Genomic DNA, 16,508 nt, shown 5'->3' with positions numbered 1-16,508 from the left:
CGGACACAGCGCCGAAGGGCCGGCACCAGCTCCAGGGGCGAGCTGTACCCTAGGGAACGTTACAATAAGGCTGTTCCAGAATTTACCGGGTAGTCGATAGTATTTCAAATCCATTAAAGTGAACACAAAAGCAATAGCTCTCAGGTGACTCACTCTCCTAGCGCATCCTCATAGGGCACACGCGATGAACTACACTGAGGAGCCAAAGAAACTCATACACCTGCCTAATATCGTGTAGGATCCCAGCGAACACGGAGAAGTGCCGCAACACGACGTGGCATCGACTCGACTAGTGCCTGAAGTAGTGCTGGAGGGAACTGACACCGTGATTCTTGCATGTCTGTCCATAAATCCGTAAGAATACGACGGGTTGGAGATTTCTTCTGAACAGCGCGTTACAAGGCATCCAATATATGCTCAATAATGTACAGGTGTGGGGAGTCTGGTGGCCAGCGGAAGTGTTTAAACTCATAAGAGTGTTCCTGGTGCCGCTCTGCAGCAGTTCTGGGCGTGTGGAGTGTCACATTGTCCTGCTGCGATTGCACAAGTCTGTCGAAATGCACAATGGACATGAATCATACAGGTGATCATACAGGATGCTTACGCATGTGTCACCTGTCAGAGTCGTATCTGGACGAATCAGGCATCCCATATTGCTCCAAGTGCACACGCCCCACGTCATTACAGAGCCTCCATCAGCTGAAATAGCCCTCTGCTGACGTGCAGCGTTCATGGATTTTTAAGATTGTCTTAATACCCGTACACAGCCATTCGCGCCATACAATTTGAAACGAGACTCGTCCGACGAGGCAACATGTTTCCAGTCATCAACAGTCCATTGTCGGTGTTGATGGGACCAGCGACTGACCGCTGTGGCCGAGCGGTTCTAGGCGCTTCAGTCTGGAACGGCACGACCGCTCCGGTCGCAGGTTCGAATCCTGCCTCGGGCATGGATGTGTGTTATGTCCTTAGGTTAGTTAGGTTTAAGTAGTTCTACGTTCTAGGGGACTGATGACCTCAGATGTTAAGTCCTGTAGTGCTCAGAGCCATTTGAACCATTTGACCTCCCTTCCCGCCATTTATCTGCGAATCCGCAGAGAAACAATAGATACTGCGGGACTGTGATAAACGTGTTTTACATCCATCCTATCGTAGACATGTTTGATGCGTAACGTCTCAGCAGAATAAGTAAGCCTAGGAAGCAGCAGTACCCACCATTCTTAGAAGAAGGCTTACATATTTCACTCCACGCGCGCTGCGGTATTGTCCCGCTGAAATATAGCAAAAGGGATTGTCATAAGAAGAAAAAGTTCAATGTCCTCTAAATTCTCCGTGGTGTAGTAGCTGCAGTTCAGATTAACCCCAATGCAGAGAACACATTAGACCGTTTGTGACAAAGTGTACTGGTACTGCTTTTCACGTTCCCAGTTCGTTCGAAAGTTCTTCGCTACCCAAGCTCGTCATAGTACTGATCTATACGGATTCACAATGTAAGATCCCATTAGTTTTATGGTCTTATCTAGTCTTTCCTCGTACGCTGTTTCGTACATCCTCCAAATTTGGATTCGTTCGGATCGTTCTATCTTGTTGCTGCAATTTTCAATTTCGTATATGTATTATTTTTAATGCTTTAAAGAGGCATTTTTTGACTAGTGCCGCACAGTCCTCCACGTACTCTATGATAATTTTTTCAGTTATAAACACCTACCCTACGCAACACCCTTCATGATCTGTTCTTTATTTTCTAGTCCTTAGTCTCCTCTTACAACTTTGCCTCTACTGCTCCTTCCTTAATACTTTTGCGCTAATCTACTCTTTTCTTATTTTACATAACCTTACCTTGTTTGCTGTTCTTTACATAATCATTGCATTTCAAACTTTAACTGGCTACTTCAGTTTTAATATTTTTCTACCTCATCACATTTCAAATGCACCTGGTTTATTGTTCTCCTGCCTTCTCGCGATCCATATGATCACTGCTCGACAGCAAAAATAGAGAAGATGCGAAGAACACCCTCCCATTTAGTCACGAGTTGGCTAAAGTAAGCGCGAGTGCGTCAGGGAGTTGCTGATTCACCCATTGTGGCAGACGTTACAAGAGAGACGTTGCGGATCAGACTGAGGTTGACTGTTATTATTCTCAGAGTACCTTGCGAGATTGCACAGCGGTTAGCACGCAGTACCTTCCGCAGCTCGTGGTCTAGTGGTTAGCGTTGCCACCTATGGTTCAAGGGGTACCGGGTTCGATTCCCGGCCAGGTTGGGGATTTTCTCTGCCCGCGCACTGGATGTTTGTGTTGTCCTCATCATTCCATCGTCATTGATAAAAGTGGCGAGATTGGGCTATGTTCAGAGTGGGAATGTGTACGGGTGCTGATGTCCGCGCAGTTGAGCACCCCGTTAACCAAACATCATCATCATCGTCATCACATAGTACTCGCATTCGGAAGGACGACGGTTCAAATCCCCGTCCGGCCATGCAGATTTAGGTTTTCCGTGATTTACATTAATCGGGATGGTTTCTCTGAAAAGGGCACGACCGATTTTCTTCCCCATCCTTTCTTAAGCCAAGGTTGCGCTCCGTCTGTATCCTCACTCTCGACGTGACGTTAAACTCTAATCGTCCTTCCTCCTGCCTTTATTTTGAGAGCGTACGTTCCTACGAGGGTCAAACAATATACTGTTCCCTGTTACGTATACATCTTGCGAAAAGACCATGAAGGCAAAATAAGAGAGATTTGAGTTCAGGAGGAGGCATATCAGCAATCGTTCCACTTGAGGACCATTCGCGGCTGGAACAGGGAAACGGGAAGCGGCAGTGGTGCACTGTAACATCGATTGTGGAGCACAGGTACAAATAAATTTCTAAAACACGAAATTTTAGAGGCATAAAGTTCGTAAAGTATAATTTCCGTCCGGGTACATTTTTGTTCCTTTAGTCAATGTCGAGGCATTTATCTTTTAACATGCATCTTCTGTATACTGCTGCAGTTACTTTGTCTCTCTCCTGAAACACTCAACAGGACTTCAACAGAACCAGCAGACGCGACGCTCCTGCACAGTTGTACGAATGTGTGGGAACGATCTGAATGGAGCTCTGTGAAAGGTATTCGTCCTGAGAATCACTTCAAAGTTTCCACGGAAACTGAGTGAATCGAAGTGTGGTTGACCGAATTTGAATCAGTCTCTTCCAGTAACGTGCATTGACTCACGGAATATACTCGTACATGATGGTTTCATTACTGCTCGGTCTTTTTCTTGAACGTCGACAACTAACGTCTAGAATCGAGTCAGCGCGTAAGTCTGTTGGTTTCTAAACAGGTTACGGGCCATCAGTAACCGTCATCACTGGGACAGATACACGGCTAGAAGTAAGTAAGAGGGAGAGTCTGTTGGTTTTGAAACAAGTTATTGGTCATCAGCAAACGGCGTCGTTAGGGCAGATACATGGCCGCTAAACACAGAGCGTGCGGGAGTACAGGGTGGGCCGCAGTCGGCGCATACGTCACGGGCAGATTGGCGGTGGGCGGGCCTCCTGACAAGACAGATGCCGGTCGTGAGCCGCGCTGGAGCGGCCGCGCAGCCCGTCTGCGGCGAGACGGGGTGAGCGGCGCCCGCGATACTCAACTGTCGCCGCCGCCAGATCCCGGGAGGAGGTGACGCATGCGCATGCCGCCCCTCTCCGGAGCTGGCGCAACGCGGCAAATGCCACCGCCTCTGTCTGGTCCTGCCCCGTGGCTGTACGCCGTCACCACCTTAAGGCCGCGACAGTCTAGAGAAGGGAATGCGATTTCTGAAGCCGTGAAGAAAAGAGGCAAAGAGAACTGTGTTTTGATGGCTGCTGCAATGGGGTTCTTTGAATTGCTCAATGGAAATCCTATGTTACTATTGCTACGGTTCTCTTCCAACCTAATTTCAACCGATTTATTGAGGACGCAGTCCCAAAAACAGAACGACACAGTTTGGATCTCCTTCATCTTCCTCTCCTTCTTTGGCAGTCCAACCCCTGATCATCCTCGGCCTCGTCAACAACCTGCCTCCATCCATCTCTATTTTTCTCTTCCCTCCTCGGGTCTTCACCTTGGTAAGTTCAGCCAACACATTGTCCAGGCCACTTGCGCTTCGTCGGTCCTACCTTCCAGTAGAATAGAGTATTACTTTCATTATGTCCGCCTCCGGCAGCTGAGTGGTCAGCGCGACTGAATCTGAATCCTAAGGACCCAGGTTCGATTCCCGGCTGGGTAGGAGCTTTTCTCCGCTCAGGGACTGGGTGTTGTGTTGTCCTAATCATCATCATTTCATAGTCATCGACGAGCAAGTCATCGAAGTGGCGTTAAATCGAAAGACTTGCACCCAACGAACGGTCTACCCGACGGGAGGCCCTAGTCACACGACGTGCACATTCACTTTCATTATTCCTTTGATTATCCTTTCATCCATCATCCTCTCCATATGTTTGACCAGCGCAGTCTACATCAAATTTTTATAACTTTTACCGTGCCTTTCCCCTATATAGCTGCTGTAATTCATAGTTGTAGCATATTCCCCAACCCTCTGGCTCTCTCACAGCTCCACACATTTTTCTCAGAATTTTTCTCTAAAAAGTTTTGGGTTGTTTATTGATGCCTCTTTATATTACTCACCTTTACGCAACAATAGGTAATACGAGAGAAGACCATACACTTCACTTTGCTGCTCTTGTAATTAGAGAATCTTAACGTCGCGTAATACGCTCTATTTCCTGCTTGTATCATTTTTCACGCGGTTAATGGAAGCAGCTCACTATATTAAAACATTGAGATCTACCTGTGCGTATTATTTATTAAAACTTTAAAAAAATTATAAAAATCTTCTAATGCCTAGATCGCATTTACATAAGACAAAATAAGGTGACTATCTCGTTTCGGTTGTAAGTAGCAACAATCTTGACATCATGCGTAAACGAAATGCTGGTTGAACACGAACTGAATATGGCAGTCGTTATGGCATGCGTCCGTGTAAAAAGCAACATGAAGAAGAAAAATTTTTTTGAAGAGCAACAACAGAACTGAGCCACGCTGTACACCATATTTGTCCGAGACACAGCTTGAATAAACCGTCCATATCAAATTGCGTCTCGTAAGAACATAGTATAAAGCTTGGTTCAGTCTTGTTGTCGCTGTTCAGAAAAAGTTTTCTTATTCATGATGCTTTCTACACAACGCATGTCACAGCTTGATGACTGATATATCCAACTCGTATTCAGCCTGCATTTCGTATATGCATCTACATCTACATCTACATCCATACTCCGCAAGCCACCTGACGGTGTATCGCGGAGGGTACTTTGAGTACCTCTATCGGTTCTCCCTTCTATTCCAGTCTCTTATTGTTCGTGGAAAGAAAGATTGTCGGTATGCCTCTGTGTGGTCTCTAATCTCTCTGATTTTTTCCTCATGGTCTCTTCGCGAGATATACGTAGGAGGGAGCAATATACTGCTTGACTCCTCGGTGAAGGTTATGTTCTCGAAACTTCAACAAAAGCCCGTACCGAGCTACTGAGCGTCTCTCTTGCAGAGTCTTCCACTGGAGTTTATCTACCAACTCCGTAACGCTTTCGCGATTACTAAATGATCCTGTAGCGAAGCGCGCTGCTCTCCGTTGGATCTTCTCTATGTCTTCTATCACCCCTATCTGGTACGGATCCCACACTGGTGAGTATTATTCAAGCAGTGGGCGAACAAGTGTACTGTATCCCACTTCCTTTGTTTTCAGATTGAATTTCCTTAGGATTCTTCCAATGAATCTCAGTCTGGCATCTGCTCTACCGACGATCAACTTTATATGATCATTCCATTTTAAATCACTCCTAATGTCTACTCCCAGATAATTTATGGAATTAACTGCTTCCAGTTGATGACCTGATTATGATTCTTGCTTGCAACCGAAACTAGCTTGTCAGCTTATTTTAATTGACTTATGTAAATACGGTCTAAGGATTAAAAGATTTTTGTAAATTTAAAAAAAAAGTTCATAAATTGTATAAAGACCGCTTTCTCTATTCCTGGACGTCAAGCATTACTATGCGTATTGTTATGGCATAAAACGCTACATCAGAATAACAAAATCGTCTTATGAATCAAACTGTCATTTGTCCAATTTCCATCGACACAGAAGGTTAATTTTCTCTATGATTCTGTGGATAAAAATAGAATTCGGTGGCCCTGACAGATTCCCGATTCTGTATGCATACATATAATTTTTGTGTAATAATGACTGAACCAAGTGAACGTGACGAAAGTAGGGCTAAAAACACACAAATCGAAATTCACTACAAAAATATCACAAAACAAATTAAACAAAATGTGGCTGATATATGTATAAAAAGATTGTATTTTATTCTCAAGTCAGAAATATCGCCTCAGATTTTTGCAATGCAAATTGTGTCGTAAGTAGACGATGGTTCCAATATAGATTTAATTAATCAGTATTAATTAAAACGTCTCTTTTAATTGAAAATATTAACGGTACCAGGACTTTTTATATTGTGCATCGATTGCTACAGATTGCCTCTCAAAATAATGTTCGAGAAGTTGAGCTATGCTCTGCATCGTGCTTTGTAGGGTCCCGTCACGGAAGCCGACCCCACGTAACCTACCATGTCACTGTGAATAATAGGTGATACTGACTTCCTATAATGGCAAAATTTGAATTATGCTAAGAAAGCTGAAAAGTAAATATAAGTATGAGACCGATGTCAATACCGATGGATAATTTCAAGCTATTTTACGTTGCAGCCGAAAGTGTCTGTAATGTTACAGTAGAACCAGCGTTTTGCAAGCGAAAATGTAGATTAAGACGACGATGTGGTCTTCCTTCTGAAGAAATGGATTTAGAGAGCATGAAATCGCTCTTTTGTTTATGAACAGGGTGGAGAATGCAGTAGAGTTGTGACCCACGGACCTCCATTTTGTGCTGAGCCGTCAACAACCACCTCAGTTCTTCAGTCTGTTGCAACCTTGTGTGACAACATAGGGCTGTAAAATTTTGGGAAGCCGTCGGAGTTGTATGATTTCGACCGGGAAACGCAAAGTTTACTTTTTATTTATATATTTACGTATTTATTTATTTTTTAGAATGCGCTTCCTTAACTCCACGTAAGTGGAAGTACGTTCTTATTCAAAATCATATCAAGATGAGAAATCAGCTGTTGCGGAGCACGCAAGCAGATAATGTATTGCACTTGTCATCCTAATACGCCGCTCTAGATTCAAGACCTTGAGATAGCAGGTGTTTACGTCAGCTACACAAATGCGGAAGTCTTCCGGTATGTTGTTGTTTCCAGTGGTGGTACGTCGAGGTCGTCCAAAAACTAAGCACACATCACGGCCACGCGACGTCATCCTAGGTTTCTTGTTTTCGAAGTTTCCGTTTTTTATTGTATCGCTTTGTCTGCTGTCTGGGGTTTATGGAGACACTGCTACATTATGAAATCATCAGTTATTTTCTTCGTAAGTTTACCATTAGTCTGTGGTTGTTTTTCTGAATTTTCTTCGGCAAGCACATCAAATTCATATCTTGGACAATGCTTTGTCTCTTTTGCCAATGATCAGAGCTGTTGTTGCTGTTTCCAACGCGACACATTTTCTCGAACACTGTCTTTTTAAACGTTCTGTACGACCACTCGTCAAGCACATGAAAATAACGTTGTGTACATAGTGGAGCAGGTACTCCTTACGAGCCGGCCGGAGTGGCCGTGCGGTTCTAGGCGCTACAGTCTGGAGCCGAGCGACCGCTCCGGTCGCAGGTTCGAATCCTGCCTCGGGCATGGATGTGTGTGATGTCCTTAGGTTAGTTAGGTTTAATTAGTTCTAAGTTCTAGGCGACTGATGACCTCAGAAGATAAGTCGCATAGTGCTCAGAGCCATTTTTGTACTCCCTACGTATCGCAAGTTGTGTCGGTCGCGACGACCACCTGGTGACGCCGTCTGTTTTCTCGTGCCTGAGGCTGCCCACTTTATTTTGTTGCGTATATCATTAACATCTAGACTACCTCTACTGAGGACAGCCGTTCGACTGCATTAGGAGCAAGGCCACAGTGTTGTTACTTCAAGGCCACTACTGGATGAGTGTATTTGCTGTACTCAAACAACTCTACGTACTATAGTCTGTTGAGCAGGAGGTAAAGTGTTCACTTCTCTGTCGACAAATTTCTTCTGGTACGACGACAAAAGAAAATCATGTTTGAAGTTCGATGCCCCGGGACAATGAAAGTGGGGGTTGGTTGTGGCTTTATACGACTACACCAGCGACATGATGAAGTAGTTAAAGTGATGGATTAATAGTCACAACTAGTGACATTAAGATCATCATCCAGCCATCTTGTTTCAGGTTTCTCGTGGCTTAATAAGAGATAAATATTAGGATGGTTAGGTATCACAGCCAATTCCGTAAGCAGCATCAATTTCCAATTACTTCAACGTCGGTAGAGTATTATACTCATCCATGCCGTTGGATACGACAGCAAGGTTTTTTTTTCCCGGAACACCTTCTTTTAAAATGCCCAGTGGATTCTCTCTTTCTGTCTGGTCAACAACCCGACGGTCAAAAATGAGAAGACGCACTATATAGATTGAGACGATTAACAGACGAGTGGCCTACTTGTCTACTGATAAGAAGTGACCAACGTCATGCAGTAATTCTCTCTTATTTTTTCCGTCGTTATCATTTCGCGAGATGTATACGGGAAGGAACTTGTATGTTGCCCAACTCTTCGTGGAAGGAATATTCACGGAATTTCAACAATTAATCTTTCCGTGATACACAAATCCTCTTTTGTAGCGTCTGTCTCTAGAGTTTGTTGAGCAGCTCCGTAAAGCTCTCGCGGCAACTAAACGGACCCGTTAGGAATCGAACCGCTCTTTGCTGGATCTTCCTATCTCCTCTATTAATCCAACTCGCTACGGTCCCAGACTGATGAACGGTACTCAAGGATTGGTGGAACAAGTGTTTCCTAAGCCACTTCCTTCGGGCATTAATTTCATTTGCTTAAGATTCTACCAGTGAATCTCGGCGTGTGTTTTTATTTTTGTTTCATTTGGTCATTCCATTTTAGGTCAGTCCGGATGGTCAGTCCTAAATACTTCAAGGAGTTTACTGCTTCCAGTCAATAGTGTACTCGAGCATAAACGGATTTATTCGCCTATTTGTGCGAAATGTGCTCCGTTTCTTTACGTTCAGAGTCAATGGCCAGTCCTACACCAATCATCGCCCGTCTACTGTTTTTCATGCATTTTGCTACGGCTTTCTGCTGTTGCACCGTTCCAATAGACAATATCATAATCCGTGAGCAGCCTCATGTAGCCTCCAACGTTATCAACTATATCATTAATTCAAATTGTAATCAGCAACGGCCTTGGGGCACTCCTGAAATCGCCTAAGACTGAAACTTCTCATGAGTGCCTAACACAGTTCTAGCAGTCTATAGGGAGGTGGCATGGCATGCAAACCTGCAGGCTTGATTAGACTCTTAGACGGAGTTCTATCCTTACCCTACGAACCATTATGGTCATGTGTCATTAGTACCTTCGATATACAGAGAGGTCGTGGGGCACACAACATTAAGTTGAGGAAAAGGGCAAATACCATTATTATACTCAGCATTCATTCTAGGAGAACGGTAACAAAAGCGTGACATTTACAACAAAGTTTTAATAATTCAAGTTCATTGTTCCAGAAGTTGAGAGTAGAGGGTTGAGTTCCAAATTGAGATGGAAGGAAGTACCTCAGCCGTAATTAGCGGCACGCTGGGAAGGGTAACAAATACTTTACCAATTAAATTTTGTACCGCAGTTCTTTTATATAACTGACGTTTCGACAGAACACGATTTTACGTGTCTTCACCGTTACTCTAAATATACACACAGCGAAATTTACTATCTTTGTCGCTCGTAGTAACTCAGCTTTACAAAGTTTTACCAAGTACTAATGAGAACAGGGGAAGTGTTAAGGAGAACTGCCACCGTTGGAAAATACCATCATACAGGGTGTTTCAAAAATGACCGGTATATTTGAAACGGCAATGCAAACTAAACGAGCAGCGATAGAAATACACTGTTTGTTGCAATATGCTTGGGACAACAGTACATTTTCAGGCAGACAAACTTTCGAAATTACAGTAGTTACAATTTTCCACAACAGATGGCACTGCGGTCTGGGAAACTCTATAGTACGATATTTTCCACATATCCACCATGCGTAGCAATAATATGGCGTATTTTCTGAATGAAATTACCCGAAACCTTTGACAACGTGTCTGGCGGAATGGCTTCACATGCAGATGAGATGTACTGCTTCAGCTGTTCAATTGTTTCTGGATTCTGGCGGTACACCTGGTCTTTCAAGTGTCCCCACAGAAAGAAGTCATAGGGGTTCATGTCTGGCGAATAGGGATGCCAATCCACGCCGCCTCCTGTATGTTTCGCATAGCCCAAAGCAATCACACGATCATCGAAATATTCATTCAGGAAATTAAAGACGTCGGCCGTGCGATGTGGCCGGGCACCATCTTGCATAAACCACGAGGTGTTCGCAGTGTCGTCTAAGGCAGTTTGTACCGCCACAAATTCACGAAGAATGTCCAGATAGCGAGATGCAGTAATCGTTTCGGATCTGAAAAATGGGCCAATGATTCCTTTGGAAGAAATGGCGGCCCAGACCAGTACTTTTTGAGGATGCAGGGACGATGGGACTGCAACATGGGGCTTTTCGGTTCCCCATATGCGCCAGTTCTGTTTATTGACGAAGCCGTCCAGGTAAATATAGGCTTCGTCAGTAAACCAAATGCTGCCCACATGCATATCGCCGTCATCAATCCTGTGCACTATATCGTTAGCGAATGTCTCTCGTGCAGCAATGGTAGCGGCGCTGAGGGGTTGCCGCGTTTGAATTTTGTATGGATAGAGGTGTAAACTCTGGCGCATGAGACGATACGTGGACGTTGGCGTCATTTGGAACGCAGCTGCAACACGGCGAACGGAAACCCGAGGCCGCTGTTGGATCACCTGCTGCACTAGCTGCGCGTTGCCGTCTGTGGTTGCCGTACACGGTCGCCCTACCTTTCCAGCACGTTCATCCGTCACGTTCCCAGTCCGTTGAAATTTTGCAAACAGATCCTTTATTGTATCGCTTTTCGGTCCTTTGGTTACATTAAACCTCCGTTGAAAACTTCGTCTTGTTGCAACAACACTGCGTTCTAGACGGTGGAATTCCAACACCAGAAAAATCCTCTGTTCTAAGGAATAAACCATGTTGTCCACAGCACACTTGCACGTTGTGAACAGCACACGCTTACAGCAGAAAGACGACGTACAGAATGGCGCACCCACAGACTGCGTTGTCTTCTATATCTTTCACATCACTTGCAGCGCCATCTGTTGTTGAAAGTTGTAACTACTGTAATTTCGAAAGTTTGTCCGCCTGAAAATGTACTGTTGTCCCAAGCATATTGCAACAAACTGTGTATCTATCGCTGCTCGTTTAGTTTTTATTGCCGTTTCAAATATACCGGTCATTTTTGAAACACCCTGTATGTACCATGCAATAGAACAGAGAGAGAGAGAGAAAAGTAGCGACAACGAACCAAAGCGGTGCAATTGAGGAAGTTACAAGGGGTAGCCCCCCAAGAACCATAGACCTTGCCGTTGGTGGGGAGGTTTGCATGCCTCAGCGGTACAGATAGCCGTATCGTTGGTGCAACCCAAACAAAGGGGTGTCTGTTGAGAGGCCAGACAAACGTGTGGTTCCTTATTAGGGATTGCAGCCTTTTCAGTAGTTGGAGGGGCAACAGTCTGGATGATCGACTGATCTGGCCTTGTAACACTAACCAAAACGGCTTTGCTGTGCTGGTACTGCATACGGCTGAAAGCAAGGGGAAACTACAGCCGTAATTTTTCACGAGGGGGTCAGGAAGTCATTCCTGAAAGTATTTGTGTGGAGTGTAGCCATGTATGGAGAGAAACATGGACGGTAAACAGTTTACACAAGAAGAGAATAGAAGCTTTTGAGATGTGGTGCTACAGAAGAATGCTGAAGATTAGATGGGTAGCTCAAAAAAAAAAAAAAAAAAAAAAAAAGTTCAAATGTGTGTGTGTAATCTTATGGGACTTAACTGCTAAGGTCATAAATCCAGGGCGGCAGATGGATACCTAACGTAAGTAATGAGGAGGTACTGAATAGAACTGTGGAGAAGAGAAATTTGTGGTACAACCTGACTAGAAGAAGGGATCGGATGATAGGACACATTCTGAGGCATCAAGGGATCACCAGTTAAGTGCTGGAGGGAAGTGTGGGGGGTAAAAATCGTAGAGGGGGACCAAGAGATAAATACACTAAACAGATTCAGAAGGATGTGGGTTGCAGTAGATGAGATGAAGATGCTTGCACAGGATAGAGTAGCATGGAGAGCTGCATCAAATCAGTCTCTGGACTGAAGATATTAACAACAACAGCAACAATAAGGGGTGGACAGAAGTATGGAAATACCAAGAACACAACACATTGTCGTGCCTCAAACGCTGTAGGTAACGCGTTGGCAATCGAAACAGCTTCTAGCCACCTCGGAATAGATAAATACACGTCCTGTACGGTATTTTGGGGAACAGTGTAGCATTGTTCCTGTAAAACAGTGGCAAGTTCAAGTAACAGTGGTGGAGATGGATAGGGATTACACACACGTCTGCCCAAAGTTGACAACAAAGGCTGAGCAATATTGAGGTCAGTGGCTGTGATGGATAGGGGAGATGCGACAATTCATCTTCGTGGTCACAAACCTAGCTCTGGATCGTGCGGCCTATGTCAACAGGGGCCATGTCGCCTTGGAACACAGCATCACCGTTGAGAACAAACATTCTACCATGGGATGGACATGATCAGCGAAAATGGTCAGATAATCCTTGGTGGTAATGCGATGACGCAGAGTAACCATGGGGCGCATCGCCGAAACCCCGTTATCTTTGATTCTTGGGGCGTAAGCTCGACCTGAAGTTGGGAATAGTGTGGAACAGGAACAACACGTTTGTCCGGCCTCTCAACAGATACCTCTTTGTTTGAGTTGCACCAACGGTACGGCTATCTGTACCGCCGAGGCACGCAAACCTCTCCACCAACGGCAAGGTCCATGGTTCATGGCGGGGGCACCCCTTGTAAGATCTGCAGCGGATAGGTACTTGGTGCAGGGAGTGGCAACTGACCCTTAACATAGACAAATGTAATGTATTGCTAATACATAGAAAGAAGGATCCTTTATTGTATGATTATATGACAGCGGAACAAACACTGGTAGCAGTTACTTCTGTAAAATATGTGGTAGTATGCGTACGGAACGATTTGAAGTGGAATCATCATATAAAATTAATTGTTGCTAAGACGGGTGCCAGGTTGAGATTCATTGGGAGAGTCCTTAGAAAATGTAGTCCATCAACAAAGGAGGTGGCTTACAAAACACTCGTTCGACCTATACTTGAGTATTGCTCATCAGTGTGGGATCCGGACCAGGTCGGGTTGACAGAGGAGATAGAGAAGATCCAAAGAAGAGCGGCGCGTTTCGTCACAGGCTTATTTGGTAAGCGTGATAGCGTTACGGAGATGTTTATCAAACTCAAGTGGCAGACTCTGCAAGAGAGGCGCTCTGCATCGCGGTGTAGCTTACTGTCGAGGTTTCGACAGGGTGCGTTTCTGGATGAGGTATCGAAAATATTGCTTCCCTCTCTTTGCACCTCACGAGGAGATGACGAATGTAAAATTAGAGAGATTCGAGCGCGAACGGAGGCTTTCCGGCAGTCGTTCTTCCCGCAAAGCATACGCGACTGGAACAGGAAAGGGAGGTAATGATAGTGGCACGTAAGGTGCCCTCCGCCACACACCGTTGGGTAGCTTGCGGAGTATAATGGTTTGAGCACCACTTTTTCTTGTTTTTGGCATTTGCACCGCCGCTAAGTGTTTCTGGAATTTCAGATCACCCTGCAATTTCCTGGTTATGGTGCCCCCCTCATATCGTTTTGGCGCCGACAGGGTTCACGAGTGAGATAATAAGTACTGCAGCTACATTTGCAGTTGTCGTCCCTTTATTTTTCACCACGGTCCTTTTCAATTACCGTCTGTCACGATCGCTCAGCACACACTTTCGTCCGCGTTCTGAATTCTACATCTACATCTACATCTACATCCATACTCCGCAAGCCACCTGACGGTGTGTGGCGGGTAAAGTTTTTCCACTTGCCTTGTGTACCGTCTAAGTGTCCGATACGGTCCCTGTTGAAACACGACCCACTTGGCGTAGCTTAGTGAAGGAACCACTTGCCATACGAGCACCAACAATTTGCCCACAGTCGAGATTATGCAGTTACGACTACGCAGATCACTGCTCTAACCACGACAGACACTTCAACGAATTGAAGACAGGTGCCGTTCGTGATCAAATACAACACCGCAACCTGAAGGCTTCGTGAGCATCAGCAAGGATGCATTTCTCGCTTTGTTTTATATTTTTGTTCACCCCTTTTACGAGTAGGGCAACGGCCTTGCCGCAGTGGATACACCGGTTCCTGTCAGATCACCGAAGTTAAGCGCTGTCGGGCGTGTCCGGCACTTGGATGGGTGACCATCCGGGCCGCCATGCGCTGTTGCCATTTTTCGGGCTGCACTCAGCCTCGTGATGCCAACTGAGGAGCTACTCGACCGAATAGTAGCGGCTCCGGTCAAAGAAAACCATCATAACGACCGGGAGTTGTGTGTGCTGACCACACGCCCCTCCTATCCTCATCCTCCACTGAGGATGACACGGCGGTCGGATGGTCCTTGTAGGCCACTCGTGGCCTGAACACGGAGTGCTTGTACGAGTAGATTATTCCTCTGTGACAGAAGCACGGCTCTAACCCTTCCAGAGTGTACTGAATTTAGAACCCGTGAATCATTTCGGACGAATAACGGACCTGTCCTTTAAATGCCTCAGTGAATTTCCTGCTCTATCCGCGTCCGCTTCGCTCTTATTCCGCCTCTCTTAATCTAGCTCGATGTGAACGTGGTGCTAAAGCTCTGGCTGTGGTCTATCCCTTGCCGTCGCAGTAAGCGCCCCCGCCGCCCTCGGTTGAAAGCGGACAGAAGGCGCGGTGCCGGTCTCTTCCTGGCTGCGACTGCCGGCGCGTGACGCGAGCACTGTAGACGGCGAGGCGCCGGCCGCGTCACGTGAAAGGCGGCGAGAGCGCCGCGCAAAAAGCAGCCGTCCGCGAAGGCCAAGGTGGAGGCGTCCGTCCTGCCGCCGCCGCTCTGTAGGCTGTGCTGTGGGCGTCCCCAGACTCTGCCGCTTACGCGCCCGCCGCCTCTCTCCCCTCACTTCCGCCTCTCGCTCCTCCACGACCGAAAGCTACACAAGCGAAGCAAAGCATCTCGCTTCCTAGTGCCCATTCTCCTCGTGCAGCCTCCAATCGAGCCTCAACGGGCTTCTTCTGCCAAAAAATACGAAAAGTAGTTATCAAGTTTGAGTTACCACCTCGAGGGAATCGAGCTGCAACTACGAAACTTGGTGACATTTATCTGTCAACGCGACACATCTTTCCCAACGATGGCTTACGTTGTGGCTGCTTGATTGTAGAAATCTATATTTTCGCTGATATCACCTCGTCGTCACTCTCAAAATGTCTTCCATGCAATGGTTTCTTCGACCGAAGAAAGAGGGAGAAGACACTGGGTACCACATCGTGAGAATATGGGGTTGAAGCAAAACCTGATAGCCTACAAAAACGGCATGAGTGACTGTGACACGTGCAGAATGACCTACAGCATTATAGAGTAAGGACACCACCTTCTAGCACTCGGTATTCACAGCCTCTTGTAACCTCGACTGCAGTTTTCAGCTGTATGCTTCTGCAATGGTTTTCCCCTTACGAGCATAATCTGTCAACAATAGACCATGACAATCTTAGAACACACTCAGCATCACCTTCTGTAATGAAGTTTCATCTCCAGCTTTTTCGGTGGTGGTGAGTCCACATGTTTCTATTGCTTTCTTTTCTCATTTGTTTGGGGAACGTAGTGATATACATGGCACCCACCCAAGGTGATTAGGCGGCGACAGAAGACATCTGGATTGGCCGGACACACCTGCAGCATTTCCGCTTTCTGATGTCTGTGAGCAGTCGGGAAACCAATGGGCGGCAAACTTTGGTGATAATTAATTGAAACCCTAGCTGCCGACAGGTGTTGTGATATACCTCGATGGAGACAGCTGAAAATGTGTGCCCCGACCGGGACTCGAACCCGCGATCTCCTGCTTACATGGCAGACGCTCTATCCATCTGAGCCATCGAGGACACAGATGAATAGCGAGTCCCGGTCGGGGCACACATTTTCAGCTGTCTCCATCGAGGTATATCAACAACACCTATCGGCAGCTCAGGGCTTCAATTAATTATCATTTATTCTAGAGAAGCTGCACGGTCACCAATGGTATCTGTTCTTTCGAGAGCAGTTACT

The 16,508-nt window shown here is 45.9% G+C and overlaps 1 protein-coding gene and 1 pseudogene across 1 annotated transcript in view; both read left to right on the top strand.

The window, feature by feature from the left end:
* LOC126456344 (uncharacterized) overlaps positions 1-16,508 on the top strand; it is a 231,013-nt gene that overhangs the window by 49,008 nt on the left and 165,497 nt on the right. The window lies entirely within an intron of this gene.
* Positions 14,548-14,665, top strand: LOC126459625 (5S ribosomal RNA; annotated as a pseudogene).

The sequence above is a fragment of the Schistocerca serialis genome, chromosome 2 (genome assembly GCF_023864345.2).
Source record: "Schistocerca serialis cubense isolate TAMUIC-IGC-003099 chromosome 2, iqSchSeri2.2, whole genome shotgun sequence".
Lineage (NCBI taxonomy): Eukaryota > Metazoa > Arthropoda > Insecta > Orthoptera > Acrididae > Schistocerca > Schistocerca serialis.
The sequence above is the reverse complement of the archived record's forward strand: the minus strand, read 5'-3'. Positions and strand labels throughout refer to the sequence as shown.